Source organism: Pinus tabuliformis, chromosome 7, assembly GCF_031772625.1.
Source record: "Pinus tabuliformis cultivar Carrire ecotype Pingquan chromosome 7, CPIR1, whole genome shotgun sequence".
NCBI lineage: Eukaryota > Viridiplantae > Streptophyta > Pinopsida > Pinales > Pinaceae > Pinus > Pinus tabuliformis.
In genome coordinates, this window is record NC_142293.1 from 2033670384 (window position 1) to 2033696100 (window position 25717).

The 25717-nt window shown below is 39.6% G+C and overlaps 1 protein-coding gene and 1 pseudogene across 4 annotated transcripts in view; both read left to right on the forward strand.

Moving 5' to 3' along the window:
- The first annotated feature begins 5716 nt into the window (after window positions 1-5716).
- On the forward strand, window positions 5717-6264 carry LOC149256662 (malate dehydrogenase 1, mitochondrial pseudogene; annotated as a pseudogene).
- Window positions 6265-7637: 1373 nt separating this feature from the next.
- LOC149256663 (peroxisomal membrane protein PEX14-like) overlaps window positions 7638-25717 on the forward strand; it is a 205227-nt gene continuing 187147 nt past the window's right edge. For 3 of the 4 annotated variants that reach the window (XM_089460817.1, XM_089460814.1, XM_089460816.1), the window contains exons 1-2: window positions 7638-7784; window positions 8131-8229. The gene's annotated coding sequence lies outside the window, so the exon portion shown is untranslated. Of the gene's footprint in view, window positions 7785-8130; window positions 8230-8403; window positions 8476-25717 lie in introns of all 4 variants that reach the window. The other variant, XM_089460815.1, reaches the window with a different exon arrangement.

A 25717-nucleotide genomic window follows, 5' to 3' on the forward strand; every position in this document is an offset into this window, starting at 1 on the left:
ACATCATGTTTAATAACATCTTTCACCTCTCTGAACACCACATCTCGGCTGTACACAACCTTCCTTGTTACTGATTTCCAAAGCTTATAACCCTTTAAACCATCCTTATACCCAATAAAGATGCACTTTTCAGATTTACTATCCAACTTGGTTCTTTTTTCATTTGGAACATGTACATATGCATCACATCCAAATACCCTCAGATGTGAAAGAGGGGGTTTCTTACCAGTCCATACCTCTAGTGGAGTCTTATCCTCCAACGTTGACGAAGGTGATCTGTTGACTAGGTAACATGTTGTCTCCACCGCCTCTGCCTAGAATTCCTATCCTAATCCAACACCACTGAGCATGCTTCTTGCCCTTTCCATCAATGTCTTGTTCATTCTTTCTGCAACTCCATTTTGTTTAGGTGTGTATGGAGTAGTCTTCTGTCGTGCTATACCACACTTCTTACAGAATTCTTCAAATTCCTTGCTACAAAACTCTCCACTGTTATCTGTCCTCAACACCTTTATCTTCTTCTCTGTCTGGTTTTCCACTAGAGCCTTAAATTCTTTAAACCTGTCAAAGACTTCAAATTTCTTCTTGAGGAAATATATCCATGTATTCCTTTAGAAGCCCTTTATAAATGATACATAGTACACAAACTTACCCAGTGATGGAAGCTTCACAGGTCCAAACACATCACTGTGCACAAGCTGTAATCTCTGTTTCGCCCTCTTACCACCAAAGGGGAAACTCACCCAATTCTGCTTCCCATATACACAATTTTCACAGAAATCAAAATCTAGAGAGCTATTAGTCATACCTTCTACCATACCTTTACCATGAAGTGTTCGAAGGCCCTTCTCTCTAATATGTCCAAACCTTTGATGCCATAGCATGGTCTTTTCTCTAGAGGCCACTAGATTTTTCTGTTCCACTTTCAAGAACCACAAAACTATTGCACCCATCAACAACAGTGCTACCTTGCAGCTTGTACAGAGTTCCAATCCGAACTCCCCGCATCAATACCAGTGCTCCCAAAACCATCTTGTAGGTATCTTTCTCGAACACTATTTTTACAGCTGCATCATCCAGCTTGCTTACAGAAATCAGATTTCTGGCCAATGCAGGAATATGCAGAACACCCAGAAGTGTTCTAACCCTTCCACCTTGCAACTTCAACTTGACTTTTCCACAACCAACGATTCTAGCCTTCCTGTCATCCCCCAAGAAGACATCACCACCATCATATTTCTCATACTCGCAAAACCACTGTCTATGGGGAGTGAAGTGAAAGGATGCACCTAAGTCAATCAACCATGCCTCGTGATCTACATGTGTACTTGAAGAAGCCAAGTGCACATCCCCACATTCATCTGAGGTGGTTTTCACCTCTGCAGAAGGAGCATCATCAGATCCCTTTCCTTTTTTCAGAAGCTTTAGATTTACAGTCCCTTTTGTAGTGCCATTCCTTTCCGCATTTCCAGCACGCCACCTTTACAGGTTTTCCTGGAGATTTAGATCTCCCACTCGATGACTTATTTTTGTTTTTGTTTTGAGACCGTTCTCGTACAGACAAGGCATCACCATTCTGGCTCTGCATATTTTTCCATCTCATCTCCTCCGTCAACAAGGATGAGACTATTTCATCAAACTGCAAGGCAGTTGCATTGCTCCCTATTACAATAACTAGACTATCCCACGAATCTGGTAGAGAACACAATAAACTAATGCACTTGTCTTCATCTGAAATTTTGAAATCAATAGATAATAACTGACTTACCACAATATTAAATGCATTCAGATGCTCTATCACCGAGTCTCCATCTTTCATCCTCGGGTCATATAGCTTTTTCCATAGGAACAATTTATTCACTAGAGACTTAGATTGGTACAAGGTCCCTAACTTGACCCACAAAGCCTTAGTCGTAGCTTCCCCTGATACATTCAACAACATTGAATCTGAGACACACAATCATATTGTGCTCTTTACCTTCCGATCCAACTTCTTCCGTTCTTCATCGAACACTCCCGTTGGTTTAGTACCCGGATCTACCGCGATCCACTGATCTTTATCTACCAACAGGTCCTCCATCTTGAGTTTCCATAACTCAAAACTTTGACCATTAAATTTCTCGATCTCTATCTTTCCATTGCTCGTCATCTTCTTTCACCCCCAAAATCGATCTCGCAGATCTCCCACTGAACAGGGTCTACCACAGGGCTGAGCGAAATCCCTCAACAACAAAGGCGTCCCCTTGAAGCCAAAACAACTTTGATACCAAATGTAGGTTTTAACCCCATACAGAAATTACCTGCATACGAATTCTAAAAAACAGAAAATAAACAAAGCGAGAGCATAACACATAAAACACATATACACAAATATTTTTGCCTAGATCCCAAAATCGGGACTACCAACTTGATTTTTCATTATGTTCCTTTCATATGTTATAATACACACACACACACACATATAAATGTCGAAGCATCCAATACCATGGACCGAAAACCATCGCGCCCAAAACCAAGGTTCACCTACCTAATATAGGGTTAAAAAAAATTCCCCGGGGCGCTGCCCCAAACCTCGTAGAGGGGGGCTACCCACCCCTTTCAACCACCTTGGACAGGGGGGGTTGCCGACCCCCGTTGCACAATCGACGCAACGAAGGGGGGGCTCCGCCCCCCCTCTAACCCCCCTGGTTAATTAGGGTAGCTAGTCATGGAAAGAATATAACACAACCCAACATTCTCCACGTTTAAAAAAATATTATCACATTTTTAAACCACAAAAAAGTTGTCAACTACCACCCAAATTTGTTACATCACTATTATTTAAATAACGTGTAGTCTAACGAGGTGGAGGAGTTGCCCAGAAAGTTATGGAAATTCCGTTCATATTTAGAGAAAATCCAGCAAGGATTTTTCTAAATCCATGTTATAGTTGTTAAACTTCAAAATTTTAGGTGTCCTAGATGTTTTTGATGGTGCTGAATCCATTTCCACCATCAAAAACACGATTCAAACACTGCCTTTACCAGATTTTTTGAATTTTTTTTTGCCTGGATTCCGACTACTTTTAGCGGTCCGGGCAATTCCTTCGCCTCGTTAGACGACTCCTTTAAATAATAAAAATTTGAAATATTAATCTAAAAAAAGTTGAAAATAAAATAAAATTTTAACTAACTTTTTTTATATTAAAATGAGATATATTTATATTTAATATTATTATAAAATTATTAATTGATATGAGTAGTGGGTATCTATTCTACCCAAACATAAACTAACGTTTAACTTAAAAGTCACGAATAGGAAATATCACTTTTACCAAAATCCCCTAAAACTTATTCCTGACTACAGTGAATATAACATGGATTTATTTACATAATACAAACACAACCACATCAATAGCACTTGAGAAAACTTGAACCACGATGAAATTATATTAACTATCCACTTTCACCCATCCAACAACAAGTTAAAGTAAACAAGTTTTGCATGGTAGCTTAGTCCCCGCCACATAGGTTTTGAAAAAAGATAATAAGAATATTAATTATGACAATTTAAAATAAGTCTTTTCAAATTTGACATATCATTCGTGTTATGCAGTGGACCTACCATCTTTGTGAGGGCCAATTCTAGTATCTCCATGAAAACAAGATTCCCCAATGTCCTCTTGCCAATTGTTTTTCCGTTATTCTCTAATTATAATTCGTTGAGTTGTTTTAACTTGCCCAAATAATCGATGGTCACTATCATGCATATATGTTTGTTTTGTTGTTTTTTTCCCACTAGATACGACATTTACTCATGTATAAGTACTACAAAGACATGAGGTATGTTATGTTACATGGTAGACATTGTAAATCATCATAATCATTGGCATTTAGATGCTTTAAAGATCTCAACTATGAATGACAGATGCCAGTTTTGTGACTCTAGATTAGAAAAGAATAAGGATTTGGTGATTTACAAGGTTGGTTAGAGATGCACTCAACCTTGTAATATGGACATGTGCAAAACTTACAAATACTAGTTGTTTCAAACAATCCACACTCTCTAGTAATGATTAGAGGCATGCTCAACACAATTCCAAAACCTTAAGAGGGATCATACCCCTAATCAACCTTCTTGGAATTGTTTCCGACAATTAGCAAGTAAATTTTTGGGTAGCTCCATGATTGGTGAAGCTCATTCAATTTGTTGTCGTTTAATAAAATCTAAGTCTCTCATGAACTTTCATTTTCCTTTAATGTTGTCAAAACTTGACCCACACGACAATAATTTTTTTCCTATTGCTCAACAATCTAGAGGGGCAAATAATGCATAACATTGATAATATTAATAATAAACACATATTATTAAAATAATTCAAATGAACATCCAAAAATGTGTTTAATATAATGCATAGATAGTTATAATTTGCCTTATCAATTTTATTGGGTGCTTCTTGGCCGGAGACAATGTAGAGGTAACATCACTCATAACTATGAATTATGAATAATAGCTAGCAACAGTCAAGTTCACCATGCCATAAAATGGAGATCAAGTGTTCCTACACCCTCTTATACCATTAACAATGAGGTTAGCCACACCGTAAAATGGAAGTTCAAGTACTCCTAATAAGCTTAAATGACCCCTATCCAATCAATTGCATACCCTTCCCCAATTTTTTGGTGACGAAAATCATGTGAGGGTAGTGATTCTGTAATACAACATAATTGCATCCTAAAGCATGAACCACTGGAACCTCAATCCCTTATTATCATTCACTCACTTATGTAGAATGGTTGTAATGTCATCACTCGTTAGATGCGTAATACTTATTGAGACGTTTCCATCCCCATGAGATGGCTACCTCCTAATAAGATAGACAACATCCAGAAAAATTGAGAGAATTGTCCACATGGAGTTTTATCGTGCAAAAGCATTTAGTAAAGCAAACACCATGCAAAAACATTGTGAAATAGTATCCATATGACATTATATTATGCAAATGTTATATTAAAATATTCAAATTATGAACCAATGAAAAATAATTATGCCGATAGGTGTTTTCTTTGTGGGCTTGGGGTGAGCATACATTGTTCATCTCAGCCAATCACAAAGCTTTATTTTCGTCATTTTCAATAATCAAATTTCGACACGTGATCTTCCCTTATTTGTCCTTTTTGTTCCTCCCCAGCTCGTCGTTAAATCAACGTACTCAACAACATGCGTTAACTCCCCTCCTCGAAAGGTGGTCGTACTCGATGCAATGGGAGGAATCAAGTAGCCTCTTGCTTTACTGATGAAGCTTAACCCTCTCGTTTATGATATCGCTCTCTATGATATTGCTGGCATGCCTAGAGTTACAATTGATATTGGTCATGTCAATACTTGAGCACAAGCCTCAATTTTCTTTACTTTCTCTCTTAGCACAAAGACACATTATTATGGTCAGACATTACTTCACGGTGGAGCAATATACGGAGCTACAATTAGTGTGAACAAATTCATTCTTATTAGTTCCATCCTAGTCAATGGTGCAACAATTGGACAATTACTTGATTTTGTTTATATTGTGCTTAATGTCTTTGGCTTGACACATGACGACCTTTTCAATATTAATGCTCGCATTGTCAAATCCCTGTGTATAGCCATTGCAAAATATTTCCCTTAAGCATTAGTAAACATGATCAACAATCCTATTAATTCAACTGTACCCATTGTTGCTGAGGCTTTCAAGAAGGTTGGAACCTATAATGAAAAAACTCTTTGGTGTCACCATGCTTGATGTTGTTGGAGCAAAGACTTTCTATGCTGCCAAAGCATGTGTCCCTGTGGAAGAAGTGAATGTCCCTGTTGTAGGAGGACATGTTGGTGTCACTATCCTTCCTCTCTTTTCACAGGCTACTCCAAAACCAAATACTAATATTTCGGATGAGGATATCAAAGCTTTGACTAAGCGTACTCAAGATGGAGGAACTAAAGTTGTCAAAGCGAAAGCTAGAGAAAGGTTATGCAACATTGTCTATGGTGTATGTTGGAGCAATATTTGCTGACACATGTTTAAAGGGTTTGAATGGAGTGCCAGATATTGTGGAATGTACATATGTTCAGTCAAACATTACTAAATTGCCTTTCTTTGCCTCAAAGGTGAGACTGGGTAAAAGTGGCATTGAGGAGGTTTTGGGGTTGGGCCCCATCTCTGCTTTTGAACAACAGGGTTTGGAAGCAATGAAACCAAAACTCAAGTCTTCTATTGAGAAAGGAGTGAAGTTTGTTATGAAAAACTGAGTCAGGACCCTCCTTATGGTACTTCAGTGTTCGATATTTACATTGAAGGAAGCTAAGATACTGCCATTTTGTCATATTGGTTTAGTAGGCACCCTATTGGGGCAATTAGAGTTTAAATATGCTAGAGCCATTTGTGCAGTTTTTGTTGAACATTGCGCAGTATTCCATCCGAGATCAGTTTCTAAGAAATGGAAATTTTTGTGATCTTAATAAAGTTGGGAGGAAATCCATCGAATTCAACCTTTGAGCTTTTTGAAATGAGAAATAAGAGTCACTTTTTATGTTAAAATGGGTGAGGTACAATGACAATTCAATGGAGTCGACAAGTATTTAGTTTTTCGCAATTTAAAAAAGTCAAAGGGATTGTATCAAATTGGGATCATGGTGCAACGCTATTAAAAAGTTTATCAAGTTTTAATGTGCGTTAGGAGGATCTTCATTTGTTAAAGAATCTATATGCGGGTCTTGTATTTTGTAGTGAGAATACAAACATGGTCCCCGTTGAAGAGATTTGCACAAATAATAAAAGTGTAGGATTATCAAGGGGCGAGTCTATTTACAGTGTCTATGGGTGTGAGGATGAGTGTTTTGAGATAATTGTCAGTGTTGCACCATATATTTCAAGTACTGATAAGGCCTCACAAGTTGCGATCCCTCTTTTCCAGTTCTTACAACAAAGTATTGCACTTGCTGGATATGGTTTCTAGGTTTGATTTTTCAGTGCTAGCTACTAATCTTGATTAATATTGGATGTAGATTCATTTATCTAGCTGCTACAGAGGTTCGATTCTTGCCCATCCAACTTGTTTTTGCATCCCTAACAACTTGCAGGATTGGAAGCAATCAAGCACCAATTTCATGTAAGGGCTATGGTGGTAGAGATACTCTTATTATAGGCTCACCAGATGAAGGGCCTTCAAAGCTCAAATAAAGAAGAATAAAACCAAATCTGCAACAAATATGTTAAAACAATCACACAACGAAATTATATAAAAACTCAAATTTTGATTATATTTCATTGTCGAGATATTTGGATGGCTTATTGCCTTCCACATTCCCACTCCTCCTATCAATATTCCTTTGCACCTCTGGCTGGCATTGCTAATTTTTAAATAATATTAAAAAAATAAATAATTTTATTTTCCAAAACCAAGCCTTATAAATTGCATTGTTAAATGTTAAACTAATATCAACGTGCAAATATATCAATATTAAATTAATATCGTTTTAATTTTTCAGATCCTATGCAATTCAAACTAATTTTTTTGGAAACGCAGGCTAATCATTTGGCCAAAGCCGAAACTCTAGGCAGTCGGGGGTAAGGACAAATGTACCTTGAATGAAAAACTGGTTAACTGTGACGTCATCATCAATGATGACTCACCCTCTTTAACCATGGTTAACTTCGACTGTATTTAAGGAAAATAGAGAAGACAAAATATGAGCTAATGTGGCGTCTGAGATACTCAGAGTATCGCTTATCCGCTTCTCCTCCATCCTCTTCGTTTGGCTTGGACGAGGTACGGCGCTCCATTACACCTTTCGACCGATTGCTTCTTGTCAAATACACCATAATTTCTTTTATATATGGTTTGAATTATGAAAGAATGGATGATTCTGGGAATGCACATTGGTCCTTCTCTGAAGAATTTGATTTCGTTTGCATAGCAGCCTAACAACTTTTGATTTCCTGTTCTGAAGAATTTGATTTCGTTTGCATAGCAGCCTAACAACTTTTGATTTCCTGTTATAGCATATAGTTTCATAATTTTAGGGTTAATGAAAGAATTATTCCTCCAATCATGTGTTTTCGGGGTTAATGAATGAAATTTTCCTGTTTTGCTGGGGGGGGGGTTTGAGAGACAGCCGACTTGCGAAGGAGAACGCGAGCACTGAAGCTCGATTCTGTGAATCGAAGATGAACTGGCCTACACTAATTTGCAGCCAATAGGAGGAAAGTCAAAGGTGCTTTCTATGTCCTGATTTTTTTTCCACGCAGAAATGTACAAAGTGTTCTTTTGTTTTATCATATATGTTTTTGATACTGTATATAAGCCTTAAAGCTGGTCGAGAAGACATTAAAATATTTAATGTAGATTTAAACTTACTAACCATAGCTTTCTATACGGTGTTGTACAGGGCAATTAGAGGGAAGTTCTTCGCAACTTCGCCGAAGCAGCTTCTAATTCTTTAGGTGTCAAGGTTATAAAGGTAGAATTTAAGATGCCTTGGGACATTTCCTGCTTTCCTGGACTCCTCTATTATATTCCCAAAATCCTATCCAATGATATCTGGAAAAAACCCATAGGAAATTCATCTGGTGCAAGGGTTCCCTTCCCCCACCCCCTTGCTAAGTCAAAGGTAGCCTTCTTAACCTCCTCTTTGGAGACCTTCATATATAGTTTGTTGTTCGCTATTTTGTTATTAGCCTGGGACGAGAGCTCCCCCCTGCTAAGTCAAAGGTGGCCTTCCAAACCTTCTTTGTGGAGACCTTCGTACATAGTTTGTTGTTTTGTTCCTTTGTTATTAACTTATGAATGTTTCTACAGTTTGATGGTCTCCTCTCTTGCAGATTGAGGTTTAGTGGGGAGATCTCGAAAATAATTGCTTAGCTCTCCTTCGACCTCTTGCCTAGCTTCTGGGGAGCCCTTTGTGTGGGATTTAAGCTGGTAGATCCGGTTTATGCTCCCGTGTTTCAAATTTTTAAGTGTTCACCCTCCTTAAGCCATCTAATGCAGATCAATGTCTCTAAAATACCTCCTCCCTTTTAAGCCCTGTAATGCATATTGATGTCTCTAAAATATGTCTTCCCTCACATCTTGCTCTTCAATGTTTTGTAAGAGCATCTTCTTTTTCTATCAACTCCTTTGTGGATCCATTTGCTAATGTGGCCCCTCAAAGCCAAAGTTATCGGAATTGAGATTGTAATTGGCCATGGGTCAGAGCGGGACTGGACGTTGACCGGTTGTAAAACTAGTTGGAAGGACTAGTCGACTAAAAGTACATAAAATATGCAGTTTTTAAGAAAAGACATATGAACATCAGTGCAAATCTAAACCATTAGATACCATATATGCAAAGTTTATTCATGTTTATAGCATGTAAAGTCTTTCCTTTGCTTGATATTTTTAGTTTTTATTTTATTATATATAATATAATATCAGTATTTTTGTGTATGATGGTGCATGGGTTGAATATAGGTATCTAAGTGTTGAGGAGTCAGTGGAAATATTGATGCATATCTTGGTTGTTAAGGATGTAGCCTACACTAACCTCTTTAGCACGAGGGAAACATGCAAAATTGCTGGAGTCAAGAAAGTAGGTGATACCATTTAGAATTAGCAAGTCATGGGATTCGTCAAGATGTAAAAGTTGTTTCTTGAAAATTGAGAGTGTTTGAAGGCATCACCCAACAACATGTGTAGACCAATTGAATCAAGATCAATCTCTTGTAAGGAGTATGCATATTTTGACTTGTCATTAAGGGGAATTTGTGGGGTCTGGGTACAAGCTTTGAATTCCCCCTATAAGAATGACCTTCCTAAGTGTAAAGCTTTGAATTCCCCTTCAAAGATGCTACCAACATATAGGTCTTGTACAATTTCCTATCAAAATCTTTGTGAAGGGAGAAAACTGAGGAGGTAGGTGGAAAGTCGCAGATTGCAAAATGAAGATCTTCAGAGATGGGGGATGCCTTGATAATTTGGATCCAACAAATTTGGTAAACTCATTGTTTGTGACCACTGCAACTTTGCCTTGAAGGGAAGCTTAGTAAAGACAAGCTATGCCTCTTGATTCTTGAACCCCTGCCAATCTTTGAGTCTCCTATCAACAAGTTGAAAAATAGTTATACACCATATATTTAGGATACTCTGATGGGGTTTGTGTGGGTCTCAATCAAGAAGATAATATTCGGTGGCGTGAGTGCATTGTGAATTGCGTTGAGGAAGGACTTGAGGGTTTTTTATGATTCCAACATCTAATTGTGATCCTTGAAACACCCCACTTTTCCCTTTTGACTTGTCATTTTGAGAATCTAAAACGAGTCCATCTCAAAGGAGGTGAATCCTAGTTGATAGTCTTGAGATTGTAGATGACTACATATTTCGCTACCAATTGTGTGGTCATTGCTTGTTCTTTGGATTGCTTAATCTGTATGGCCTAAGATCGTGTGGAATCCTTATCCAGGGAGAACATAGTTGGAAGGGAGAGAAGTCTCTTCTTTGCTTGGAGGGCATGTAGGTGGTCCTTGGATGATCTAAACTAGAGAACATGGGTAGAATTTGACCCAAACCAATTTATATTTGGATTGATTTCGAGGAGGTATAATGTCTATCAAAGAAAAGGAAGTAACTTTTGGTTTGCATGGGGTTTAAATGTGGTGTTGAGGATGAAGGAAGTATTGAAATTCCCTTGTACCCCAAATTTGGTCTAGCTCTAGACTTGATCATAAAGACATTGAAGATACCCAACTAAAAGCACTTCGCACAACGAAAATCTACAACAGTGAAATGAACAATAGTACACAATAATATATTGAGCCGAAAGCTTGATTTTTTATTTTTCCATTAATAAAAGAATCATGGGGTTCTCGTACCAGGGATCATGGCCCTTTAGATCATTAGTATAACTAGTATACATAGTATACAAATAGATCAGGGCTTGAGGTCAGATCCCTTTTGACCTTAAAATTGCCCAAAACAACAAGAAAACAATACATGACTTGTTGATGTAATTGACTCTTTCAATCCTTATTGCTCTTGATGTACTCATGGCCCTTCAGATCACTAGTATAACTAGTATACATAGTATACAAATAGATTAGGGCTTGAGGTCGGATCCCTTTTGACCTTCCAACTGCCCAAAACAACAAGAAAAAAATACATGACTTACTTGTTGATGTAACCGACTCTTTCAATCCTTATTGCCCTTGATGTACTTTGTTGTCCTTTACCTCCTCCACATAGTCATTTGGTTCCTTTCAGATCTTTGTCAAACCAACTAATCATAGTGCATTTAATCCTTCAAATACATCGCATATTCCAACATCAAAACACGTTGTTCAATCCTCCTTGATGAACAAACTTTTTTATTATACAGAGGTCACTTGCTGACCAAACTATGGCCACCATACAGACCTCAGTTCAGCCCTTTCTAGGCCTTTGCTGCTCCAACTAGTCACCAAACTGCCCTTGGTCTTCTCCTTGCATTATGTTCAGCCAATATGGGCAATTTGTGTTGAATTTCCACGACCTTGGGTCTAGGATAGAATCTTAAAATCTGTGACGCTACCAAACCAAGAATCTCAATGATACTACTTTGCATAGTGGAATATAAATAGCAGTAAATCACACATGCACAAAATATAAACAACTTTTTACAATTTTCAACCCAACTTTGTTATATTAAACAACATATAATACAATAGTCTAGGGCTCCCGTACCAGGGATAATGGCCCTCATACATCTACTAGTACAAGATACAAACTGAGTCTTGGTGTTAGTCCATCGACGACCAGTCTACCTTCAACAAGATACTCTGACCATTTGGCTGTCACATGTTCTCTCAGCTCCTCTCAATCGTACCTTGTACCTGCTCGGCCCTTTGGCTCCTGATCTGTAGCTCCTGCCTATATCAATGCTCCAAGTCTTTTTGGCGACTGAATCTCGGCTATCCATTCTGCTCACTAGTTGATCGCTTGTGCATCAACACATCGAGACTCCTGTCGAGTTGTTCACAACTCCACTTGTGAACAACTCTCAACTGCCCACTGCTTCTCCTCAGCGACTCGGGGACTTTAGCCCACTATGGACTTCCTGCACTGCTTCGATGAAGACCAACATAGGGCACGGAGCATCTAGGAGGATTGCCCATCTTCTGTTGTAGATGTCCCCCACACGCAAGTCTCGGGCTCCATAAATTGCTCTTGGTTGATTAGACCCTTGAGCTCAACAACTGACTCTCTCGCAACTACCTTTGTCCATCAAGGTATTGCTCAACGGGCTCCAACTTGGACACTATCTCGCTGTCCTCCAGCAGACCATAAGTGCCCAATCTTGTCCACACTTGGTCTTCTCTCACGCTGCCCTCCAATAGTCCACAAGAGACCAATTCCACGCTGTAGCATCTGCACCTAGTTAGGGCATCCCCACACTTAGGAGACCCTTACACATGGCTGCGCACAGACTCCGCCAATCCGCCCTTTGCTTCTGCAATAGAGGAGCTATTGCACAAATCTGGGAACATCAATATGTCCTCACTTAGGACATCATCAAGCCATCATCCAAGGGAACATATGCAACTCTCCTTGTTGCAAATTGATGTGCTTGCTGTCACCTTGGCTGCTTGGTAGGCCTCCCAACGGTCCACGTGGGCTCCTCCAAACAAATCCTAAGGCCTCCTACAAGCAGCCCATCAACTGATCCAAGTTTGGTCATAAATTATGACCCAATGCTTTCTCCATACGCTGCCCTCCATGTCTGCTGCACTTGCTATCTTTTGCTGTGACTGGTTAGGGCTTGTTCTTGCTGCAAAAACCCTTCATTCTACCCACAAAACAATCTTGAATTTACTGTGGCCTAGGCAAGGAGTAAAATCTTTCTTGTGAGCTGCTCTTCTGGGCATGTGGCAGCCCTTAACAACTCAACGCATGCTTGTTTTGGGAGGCTAGGCCTGTGGCCTACCTCAACTGGCTGCGACCCTCCAACAACCCACTAAAACAACCCCCTTCTAGCCCTCAAACAGATCCGCAATACTCCCAGTAGACTCGGCCTGCCAATATATAGTCCATCACATGAAGTCATCTCGATCAATCTGATCCCGTCCATGCCAAAGAAACCCTCGAGCTGTCCCAACCATCCTTGACAAATCAACGGAAGTCCATGATCAACGATCTGCCCTACAACAAACTATTGTTCACAAGGCTCACCACCAATCCACTAGAACTCCCAGCCCATCTCGCCATGTAACCTGTCAAGACCACATCTCCATGTCCTCAGTTGAACCCTCTGCTCCATGATCTAGACACCCACAACTCCCTCTGAGTTGCTTCGCTATGCACACTCTGATTCATTGTCCCTCGAAGTAGCTTAGATATGCTCTGATACCATGTTGAATCTCCACGACCTTGGGTCTAGGATAGAATCTTAAAATCTCTAACGCTAACAAACCAAGAATCTCAACGATACTGCTTTGCATAGCGAAATATAAATAGCAATAAATCACACATGCACAGAATATAGACAACTTTTTATAGTTTTCAACCCAACTTTGTTATATTAAACACATATAATATAACAGTCTAGGCTTCCGTAACAAGGATAATGGCCCTCATACATCCACTAGTACAACATACAAACTAGGGCTTGGTGTCAATCCATCGACAACCAATCTATCCTCAACAAGATACTCTGACCATCTGGCTGTCGCATTCTCTCTCAACTCCTCTGGGTTATACCTTGTATCTGCTCGGTCCATCAGCGCCCGATCTATAGCTCCTGCCTATATCAATGCTCCAAGTCATTCTGGCCATTGAATCTCGACTATCCAATCTACTCACTAGTATGTTGTTCTTGCATCAACACATCGAGACTCCTGTCGAGTTGTTCACAGCTCCACTTGTGAACAACTCTCAACTGCCCACTGCTACTCCTCAGCTACTCAAGGACTTCAACCCACTATGGTCTTCCTGCGCTGCTTCAATGAAGACCAACATAGGGCACGAAGGGCTGCCACCTATCATTGCAAGATGTCCATCTCCCACAATGAACACGGGCTAGGAGGACTGCCCATCTTCTGTTGTAGATGTCCTCCACACACAAGTCTCAGGCTCTAGAAACTACTCCTGGTTGATCAGACCCTTGAGCTCAACAACTGCCTCTCTTGCAACTACCTTTGTCCATCAAGGTGTTGTTCACCGGGCTCCAACTTGGACACTATCTCGCTGACCTCTAGCAGACCATAAGTGCCCAATCTTGTCCACACTTGGTCTTCTCTTGTGCTTCCCTCCAATAGTCCACGAGAGACCAAATCCACGATGTAGCATCTGCACCTAGTTAGGGCATCCCCACACTTAGGAGACCCTTACACATGGCTGCCCACAGACTCCACCAATCTGCCCTTTGCTTCTGCAATAGAGGAGCTATTGCACAAATCTGGGCACATCAATATGTCCTCACCTAGGACATCATCAAGCCATGATCCAGGGGAACATCTGCAACTCTCCTTGCTGCTGTCCTCTTGCCTCTCAATCTGATGTGCCTGCTGTCACCTTGGCTGCTTGGTAGGCCTCCCAACAGTCCACGTGGGCTCCTCTAAACAACTCCCAAGGCCTCCTACAAGCAACCCATTAACTGATCCAAGTCTGGTCCTAAACTATGACCCAACGCTTTCTCCACACGCTGCCCTCCAAGTCTGCTGCACCTGCTGTCTTTTGCTGTTTAGGAGTGCTGTTAGAAGGCTGTTTAGGAGTGCTGTTAGAGGTTGTTTAGGAGGGCTGTTAGTGGCTGTTTAGGAGTGTTGTTAGAGGCTGTTTAGGAGGGCTGTTAGAAGCAGTTAAGGAAGACTGTTAGAGGACTTGGTTGCTGTCCTAGAGAAGCTCTCTGCTGCCTGAATATTGGATGTTGTATGTGCAGCATAATGATATATATTACAGCAAGCATGGATGAGTGTTTGTTGGATGCAGCATGGTGTTAGAGACAACATGTTTGGTTGCAACAATGATTAGTGCAGCATGATGAATGGTGCAGCATAATGCACAATGATGGTGGTGCAGCATATAGGTGACAACAAGGATGGATGCAGCGTAGTGCAGTATGGTGCAACATAATGGTACAACATGGTGATGATGGGCATGTAGATATAGCAGCAGCATGATGCATTGCAGCAGCTTGTTGATGATGAGTACAACATGATGATGTGGTACTGCTCAGTAATGGGAAGCAGCATAGTGATGAAGAGCAGCTCAGTGATTGGGTGCAACACAGTGACAGGTGCAGCATGATGATGAGGTGCAACACAGTGATGGGTGCTGCATGGTGATGGAGTCACCTTGGAGGATCAGTTGAAGTGTATGACTTCTCCTGAGTTCAGATCAGCTGCCTCATATGCCATCTTCTTAGAGAAGATCTCTGCTCTTATTTTGATAAGTCAAAATGTTGACTTCTGAGGTATATGTACTATCTCTCTCTGTTGAACTATTGAAGAACATATAAGAAGAATTGATAAAGGGTTTCCCCACATTGGGGTTTGTCCCTGGCTGGCACCACATCTTGTGTCCTCTTGTCTTGGCTTGCCTTCTGCGATTTATGTTTATGTTCTATCTGCATTTTACTATCATGCTAAATGTGATTGCTAATCTGGAATTGATATTGAGCTAATATGAAATTGAAGTAAATTTGCTATCAGCATAGAACATACCTAAAATTAACACTTATTCTCACATTGGGCCCACTTAAATCACTTATGTGACCCAACTTTATAAAGTCACACTCACGTTATAAAAAGTCACTTTTTTAGTCATTAGTTAAAAATAAAGGTGCACTTCTCAACTTTATAAAATCACTTTATAAAGTAAAGTGTCTAGGGAGTGAAATATGCTTGGTCACTTCTAGATGCTAGGCACCGCTAATGCAATAGTACCTCCGAGCTACCAAAAACTAACACTCCCTTTAACACTCCCTGTTAGTGAGGGAGGTACTTCTGGCACCTCCACCACCACAATCCCTCTTCAAGCCCATGTTATTACATGTAGTCGCTCCCTTTGACCCTGAAGCTTGTCCTGCTACTTGACTTGAAACCTAAGTTGAGAACTTGCTAGAACCAACCATGCTTTGAGGAGTCCCATCACACTCATGAGCATCTATCAATGCGATGTCATACCAACTGAGTCTCGTGACAGTACCAGAAGAATCATTCTTCCTCGTCACCTGTCCCCTCTCATCCATTGGCATTGATCTGGAATCTAAGATGCCCTCAGATCCACTCACAAGTTGTCTCAATAACCTGTATGACTGCCCCTACTGGATGCCAAGTACTAATGCTGTATCCAAAGTTGCTCCCTTTGAATATAGAAGCACATGTCCATCCTGGAACAAAACTCTATATCCATCCTCCTCCAAGGTTGACACTGAGAGCATGTGTACTATCAGTCTTGGAACAAACAACATCCCTGTCACCTCTAGAAATCCGCTCGACTCTAACGTGGAATCTGACACATCCAACTCTCTGCACTGCATGCATAGTGCTCCACAACTCACATGGCAATTTGAGCTTTTCTCTGAAATACTACGGAACACTGACCTCATCCCCGTCATGTGACTGAATGCTCTACTGCTGTTCGAAATATAAGCAATAAGAGAAAACTCTTTCTCAAATTTCTCTGCAAAGTCATTAATCTTAGTTGATGCTGATGCTGCTACCTGTTCGTCTTTCTTCTTCTTCTTCTTATATGGACACTGGCTTGCATAGTGAATAGTCTTGTGACATGTGAAGCATTTCACTTTGCTCATGTCCTTCACAGAAGCAAACCTCCAACTTCTCTTTACCTTACCTTTGCCCTTTGTCTCAAGAGCAACATTCTCCTCTTCTTCTCGACCGCATTGCTCACCACTCTTGGCATTTCACCTTATCTCCTCTTGATGGAAATCATCCCACATTATTCCCCAATTTGGAAGTTTCTCATGGGCTACTATACCATCAATGAAGGAATCCCAACTCTTGGTAAAACCACTCACGCTGATCTAACCAATTGCTCATCAGATATGGTTTCTCACATGATTGCCAACTCATGTCTCACTTGAGTGACCTGTTGAGAAAAAAATGTATCAAGGAAATGTTTCCTAAGCATTTATCCTTTTGGCCTAGGAAGTCACGTTAATAAACCTTTTCTCTAGTGACATTATGTGTTTTATTAATGTCAAGGAGCTAAAATACTTTTTATGAGTTGTGTACCATGTATTTTAATTTGTTAAAGTCACATGGGTTGTAAAGTGATTTTATGTGAAAAGTACTAAAGTGCACTTTATAAAATTAAAGTGACTTTTATGTTTTAAAAGTCACTTTATGAGAGAAAAAATGCACAAGGTTCATAACATTAAAAATGTGCCTAGTGTTGAATGGTGTTGTCATTGATGTCAACCCTGAGGTTTGACTATGACTAAACACCAGTCATTGATGTCAAATTATAAATGAATGCTCTTAATATTTGTTTGAATTACGTCAAGTTGGAAGCTCCATTGTTGGATGGTTGAAAACCCTAGTTTTAGGGTTTGGGTTCCCTAGATTACGGACATACCCCGCACTTGTTGAGGTTTTTGAAGTAGCAAATCACTAAGTTTGCCCTGACAATCCTCGTCAATGGATTCTCGTCATCGAGCTGATTCCGGTGGTATGTGGCACGCCCTGAGAGGCCTCCTGGTTTGAGAGATATTCGCATTTGAAGTTGATGACCCCAGTCAATGGGTCAAAACCCCATAAGGTGGTGATGTGGCAGCCTCTCCTTGGTCAAATCAAAAGCTCACATTATAAGGTCACCCACCATAAATTAAAATAGTTCTCCCTTAAGACAAAAGATCACTCATGAATTATTATTTGCCAATAATCTAGGATGGATAAGGGTTTTGAGTCTCATTAAAATAATTGAAGTTTAAATTTAAAACTCCTTGAAAGGTTTTTCTCCCCAAATAATTAAATTTTTAAAAGGTTACCCTTCTAACTGGGAATTCGAATGATCCTAGAAGCCCCTCCTTAGCCTATAAAAAGAAGTCTTATTCATCTTCAAAAGGCAAAAACTTTGATGAACTAAAATGTGAATCATGAGCTCTGAAATGTAATTCGACCCTGCAGAACGTTAGACAAATCAGACAAAGGCTTTTTGGGAATTCTTTGTTTTTATTTTGATTTGGGTAAGGGACTCATTTGGCATATACTTCTTGCAGGTTGACCGAATTGACGAAGCAGCTCTTGGCATGTTTGTTGGCCAAATCTATGTTGTGTTTAGGGCATCACTCCTGTACCCTCGGTTCTTTGACAGAACAGCCCTAGCCGCAGGAGTTTTAGTTCAGACATATCTCTCTTCCATCCGAAATTTCTAGTAGCCTTTGTGCTTGATATAACGCAGGCCTATTTCCAGTGTCTTGACATTTCTGTGGGGAACTGTAAGCTGTCTTATGGTTAGACGTTTGAGCAAATTGAAAGGTTCTGTACTCCCTTGTTTTTGCCCTCATTAGAGCATCTGCTGTAGAAACAAGCAATAAAATCTTGGCTCATTCATCAAGCAATTCGTTGAAGATGAATATCTTTTATCAAACAAAAACCGAGATCTATTGGAGGCTCAAAAATCCTGTGTGAAGGTCTGTTGCATTTGGCCTAGGGCTCCCTCAGTAACCTTACATTATCTGATCTCTGTATAAATTATGACATTGTGACTATGATTGCAAGTAATAATGATCTGTAGAATTCTGCGGTCTTACCTTGACTTAAGTGACTACAGTTCAAGGCCTAATCTGAAGATTATAAAGTCTTAAATCAGAGTCAAGAATTTGAAAACCTATTCTTCCTGTACAGACTTGTGTAACTCCACTACTGTGACATAATTAGTCTCATTTGAAGGGCAGCTTGTGTACTATGATCTCAGTTCTAGACAAAGAAGCTACAAAGGTTAGCAAATACTATGTGATTGTCACTAAGTTGTTGAGGCCTAGTTTGAAGACTTCTGAAGAAATTCAAATGCTTGGGACTGTGTCTCCAAGTGAAGCTCAACAACATTTGATGTTAGTTCAGGCATTTAAACCTTGGCTCATGATCTAAAGACAGATTTTGTGTAAGAACTACATTCCCACAACTAATTATCATTCATAACTACAGGAATTATCGACAGAACTGCTAGTAGTTAGAGAGTAAAAGAGCAATAAGGATTGTTGACAAAGCAAGGACACAGAGTTTCATTACAGGTTCAGTCTCCTTTTGTAAGGGTTTTCATACAGCAGAAATTACAGTGATGACAATGAGATCTTTATTCCTCACAGTGATATTAAGTTATTAACCTTTTATACAGCAGTTGCAGTAATATGAACTGGCAATATAAGACATTTGCATATGACATGACCTTGAGGAAACCTGTTAACAACAGTGATTTAGTTGTCTTACAGTTGACTGTAAGACAAGGCAACATTTGTGACAACAGTGATATATATATATATAACAGTGAATACTTGGCACTTGACAAAGACCTTGATATGCTTGATCTTGTTGCATAATGATAAGTGTCCTAAAGGAAGTTGTGACAGAATATATATATATATATATAACAGTGAATACTTGGCACTTGACAAAGACCTTGATATGCTTGATCTTGTTGCATAATGACTAGTGTCCTAAATGAAGTTGTGACAGTATCTCTATAATAGAATTTGTCACAATAACCTCTGACTTTCTAAGCAGAAGCAGCTGTGATCTACATGCGAGTGCACTTGGTGTTTGATAGCATATTTTGGTACTTGACGGTGTTACTGGTACATGACAGTTTCTTGATAATTTGATAGTACTTGACTGACATAGTACAGTGATAGTAGTATACCTACATGGAAATGGAAGGTTACGGAACATTGACAATTGGCAGAGTTTGGTTTTGTATAGCAGCAGTAGTGACAGTGTGAAGGCAGCTAGGGTTTGGTAGTACAACTGATGCAGAAACATATTCTACGGTTTGTTGTGCAGTGGTTTGGTTTGGTTTTGTGATTGAGCAAAGGCAGGATTGTGTTTGAGGTACGATTGTGCAGTGGTCAGATTGAGCAGAGCTGAGCAGTGAGGCTGCCAGGACTTGACAATGATATTCATACTGAGTAGAGCAGCAGAATCTTTATTACAGTTTCTTTATATTGATTTTGAGTGCAGGGGGATCCAGTCTGAAAATTGTGAAACGTGGTCAGCCGGCTGATCAGGGTGGTGCAAGGCAGGAGAGTGGAGTCTCCTTCAGGTTGGAGCCTGAAAACACTTGAGGGCGGTAGGGTGGTGCTATGGCAGGTTGTAGCCTGCACAGGGCGTTGGAGCTTCCGTCCTGTTGCAGCTGGTACACAGGGTGTTGGAGAATCCGTCAGGTTGGACCCTGAGATCTAGGGCGTTGGAGCATCCTTTCAGTTGCAGTTGGTAAATAGGGTGTTGGAACATCCTATAGGTTAGAGCCCATAAATCAGGGGGTTGGAGCCTCCTTTAGTTGGAGTTGAAAACTTGCTGTAATTATTTTTGAAGACAAATATTAAGAAGGGTTCGGTGGTTTTTGACCTGGAGGGGGTTTTCCACCTAAAAATCTCTGTCTACTGTCTTTATTACTGTGCATTGTTGAATGGTGTTGTTTACTGTTTATGTTGAGGAAACGTTAAAGATAATCAATGCTCTGAAAGATTAAAAATACTAATTGATAAGAAACTCTGGTTCACCCCCCTCTGTGTTTCCAACACCTAGGAGTGTTTTAAGTGAGCAGGTCAGCATTAGAAAGGGGTCAAGTGGGGGAGTTGATCTCTACCCTTGATCTAATGAGTTGAGATTTAATCTCGATTCTCAACATTAGATCTCTAGGGTTAGGTTTCCATCACAAAAAAAAGACAAGGAAAAGGAAAAATATTTTCTCATTTATTCTTCTCACAAGGACTTGAGGAGAACAAGGAGAGTGTAGGAGGCCGTGCTACAAGGAGAGCTTGAGAAGGAGCAAGACGAGCTCGAGTCTACATTTGGAGGCAACAAGGAGGAGCTCGTGTCTGCAAGAGTGTAGGAGGCTGTCTTGCAAGGAGAGCTTGAGGAGGAGCAAGAGGAGCTCAAGTCTGCATTTGGAGGCAACAAGGAGGAGCTCGTGTCTGCAAGAGGAGGCAACAAGGAAGAGCTCCTTCATTTCTCTTATGTGTAATATTGAAAAGAGTAAGGAGGAAGCTTTGCGAAGAGAAATCCTACAGCAGCATACTAGGAAGTACACAAGAAGATCAAATCTCTCAAGAAGGTTGAGTTTAAGCCAAGGTAAGAGATCGTATCTCAAGATGGAAAACACTGTTAACTTCAGCACAAAGGTCGAGGGTCCTTTTGAGCTAAATGTAAATTTATTTCAGTCTGGGCCAACGTTTTATCTCCTCCAAACAACCTACACGAATTCTGAGATTTCTAGGCATGCTCAACAAGAACTTCGGGCTTGCGTAGCATGGTTTTAGGGCCTGCTTTTTTTGAGAGTGGAGCAACTTGGTTGAGAGAGGAATTACCTGTGATTTGAGGGCATATTTTCAGCTGAATAGACCTGAGTTTCAAGGCAGATATAGTGACTGTTCTGTGGTTTAACTCCCAGTGAGATGGAGTTGAAAAGAGGCTGAAATATACGATGAAGGAGAGCAGACTGTGGGTGAAAAATATCAGTCCAGAATTCAGTGTAAAGAGAACCTCTGAGTTGCTTCTTCAAGGGAAGAGATAAGTTGGATTTCTTGTTGTATTTTTGTTGTAAGAATTTTCTAAAGAAGCAAATAAAATCCTCCTTGAAGACTGGTTTTCCCCTTGTGGGTTTTTCTAGGGTCAGTTGACCAAAAATAATTGTGTACATGTGTTAAATTTCTGTATGTAAGCTTGCTTGTTTATTTCCTATATCAGCTGGAAGACTAAATTGTAGAGTAGTCCTTTGTTTTCAAGATAAATGCAAATCTGATATATATCTATATATATATATATATATATATGGATTAAACCTCTCTCTCTCTCTATATATATATAGAGGTTTAATCCATATATATATATATATATATATATAGATATATATAGAGGTTTGGGGATTAAACCATGCAAAACTTGAAAACGGGGTTGGGCTACAATACATCATAATTTTCTACATGACCTTGGTGAGGTACAATGTCGGTTTTGTTCATTTTGGTTTACCTTAGTTTTATTGCAACACCATCTTTTTGTTCTCATTAGTGCTTTGGAAAAGTTTGATTGAGGTTGCCCACATCTCAAAGGCCTAAGTTTACCTCGAAACATGGGGAATAAGGTGGCCTTTGATAGCATCTACAAAGAGCCTCTTCGCCTGAACATTCCTCTTGTTAAAATCAACCAACTGTATTGGATCAGTGGCTGGAACTACTGCATTCTCAACAATATCCCATAGTTCAAACTCCTGAAGCAGCAATACAAACCTCTCCTTCCTGTTAGAAAATCAGAAAGGCAGAAAGATTTTCTTTTGTTGATAATTACTTGTGATTTCTTTGAGTTCTTATTAGCTTCTTTACGTTCTTCTTTTATCTTAGTTTCATCAAGCAATTACCAAGACCAAAACACGAAGATCAAGTACACCAGATGTAGGCACTCAGCCAGGGCTAAAACCCCTAACCTAGTCAAAGAGCTCTTCCTTCAGTAGATTCAAAATGAGATAGACCAAATTTTAGACCAACAGACCTTCCTCCTCCACCAAGTCAGCCTTCCAAGATGATTTAGTAGTCTCTTCTTATCCAGCAGCTTTAGCCCAACAAAAATCCAGAAATTCGACTTCCCAGTTACAAAATTTCAACCCCTAGCTACAAAATTTCGTCCCAGCTTCAGCTCTGCAGTTTTCGGCTCCTCTAGCAGGTTCACCGCTTGACACGTGAGAGAGAGAGAGAATTTCTTCTTATGCTTGAGAGACACCTCCTCCTTCCCTAGCCCTTTCCTCTTCTTTCCTTGACATTCACACTTTTTCTGGCCCCAGAAGTTGCAGATCGAACTTGATGAGTGAGAGTGACAAATGTGGTCGAGTTGTTGCATTCATATAGGAGTTCCTGCCCCTCTGTTTAGGCTGACTTAGTGGAGGAGGCCTAATTGACCTATTTTAGCTTACAATGAATTTCTTTCTTGACAAATAAAAATCCCAAGAAGGGTTTGTTACAATATGACCTGGACAAAGACATTTGGCATAAACACTACAAGCCTACAATGGAGGCTTTGACCTAAAAACATTGACCCAAGCATGAAGCCCATACTTTAATTAGTCAATTTCTTTTATAAGAAAATTTCTTTTACATTCTTCGACGCTTCCATGGGCTAAAATTATCAGCCCCATTTAGCCTAACCTCCACCCTCAACGCTGTTACCATTGACATGCTTACCAAACTGACAAACAATTACTTTTGCCTTCTCTTTTTCCTAACACAACCTGCTGCAATCCCTACGTTACCACTGTGTGAAAATCTGCCCACTATCCCTCAGAGTCCCAGCTCTGATACCATGTTGAAATTTCACATACATTCTAGTTTTCTCTTCTAGGACTTTCGTCAAATACTTGGCCAATACTATGATTTCTGTCTCCAATAAAAACTTCACAAATATTGCCTTTTAAACTCAAGACATTCAATCTAATTTGTATGAGTGGAAAAACACATGATTAAATCTGATCTTTAACAGTTGAAAATGAATAGTAAACACCACACATTTGACATAGAATTTTGGGCAAAGCCCTTGGGGAAACTCTGAAGGGAAAACTAGTGAGAAGAGGAATTTTATCAAAGACTTAGAAAATTTACAGAAAATTTCCAGCCAAGCTGTATTTATCTCTCATTGGATTTTGTGCCAAGATTTTAGGCAAAGCACCTAAAAAAACTCTGAAGGGAAAACTAGTGAGTAGAGGAATTTTTTTAAAGAGCTCTTAGAAAACTATAGGAGAAAATTTCCAGCCAAACTTTTCTTATCTCTCGACTTTTGTGCCAAAATTTCCATATTGCTGTACGGTCTGCTACAACAGTAAATATTATACGGTCTGCCTCAATTTTTGTGCTCAAATTCACTACTAGAAAGTATGGCCTGTATGAAACTCCTACAACAATAAATGCTGTCTCAAAATTCTTGCAAACCTGCTTCAATTTCTGTGCCCACAATGCTGTACTGTGGCCGCAATAAATGTACTGTATGGCCTGCAATCTAATGCTCGAATTTCCCTTGGGATTTGTGCTACTCACTGCTGCAATTAATTGTTGGAAATTACCTTGGGAAGTGCACCTTCTTTCTCAGACTCTTGCTCATGTTTTTCTCAGCTCTTTGCTCTTCTTTCTCCTCAAAGAGTGCACCTCTTCTTCTCTCTTTTGTCCTGTTTATTTCTCATTAGCGACTAAAACTGCTAATCCTATATTCAATCTGGCCATCTCAAGATCAACGGTCATGACTTAATCTCACATTGGATCCACTCAAATCACTCATTTTATAAAATGTGATCCAATTTTATAAAGTCACATTCACTTTATAAAATATCACTTTGTATTCATTAATTAAAAAAAGGTACACTTCTCAACTTTATAAAATCACTTTTTATTCATTAATTAAAAAAAGGTACACTTTTCAACTTTATGAAATCACTTTATTAAGTAAAGTATCAAGGAAGTGAAATGTTCTTAGTTACTTCTACATGCTAGGCATCGCCAATGTAGAAGTACCTCCAAGCTACGAAATACTAACATGCCCTTAAGAGCAAGGGGGGAGGATATGATCTCGGCGTGTAAAGTTGAGTGGAGTGTGTTGGGGGTGATTTGTATGGGGGTGGGGTCGGGAAGACTATGTGAACTCTAGGGAAGAATGGGTTAGAGGGGATAGTGCAGAGAGGGTGGGGGAGGGATAATGTTGAAGAGAAGGGGGTGATGGGGGAGAGCAAAGGGATTGTTAATTTTTAGGGCTAGGATGTTCTCTATTGTAGATAATTGCATTTTAAACCTTTTTCAATAATTTCACATTACATTCACCCTATAACATCATATGTAGAGAGAACCATAACATTAACAACGCAACAGAACAATAAGGAACAACAGAAGGAAAACATACACAATAGAGACACCAAAATTTTGGTTGGAGAACAGGGTAAAACCTCATGAGGGGTAAAATGCATGATCAATTCTTCTTCTTCTATTAGATATTCATCAAATGTCCAACTGAGATATAATGTACAAATGTCATGAGATAAGTCTTTCGTCATCTATCATATTAGGCCACCTAAGACCAATCCAAGATCATGCTAGATCCTCATGAGATAGTAGCAGACATACCTCTCAAGGAGCTATTCACTGGCCCTCTTATCCTTTTTCCAAGAATTAATGTCAACATTGTCATAAGTATGGCTGTCATATATACTGTCACATCTGTTATAGAGGTATTGTCTCACATCATTGTCGTAGACACACTGTTACAACTGTCATAGAGGCACTGTCATCTAGATTACTATTATCACTATCATCAAGAGTACAGAAGTCATTATTGTTATGACTGTCATCAAGAGCACTTCTATACATTTCAATTATAGAAACGCTGCTATATATCTCTGACATAAATGATACTGTCATAGAAGCAACTATCATGGCCTTACAAGATTGTCATCATCACTCTCATTATAGATATCTCTGTCATACATGACTGCCATAGATCATTCTTAAAATATCATTGTCACATTGCTATCTATCACTTTTCATATGCATT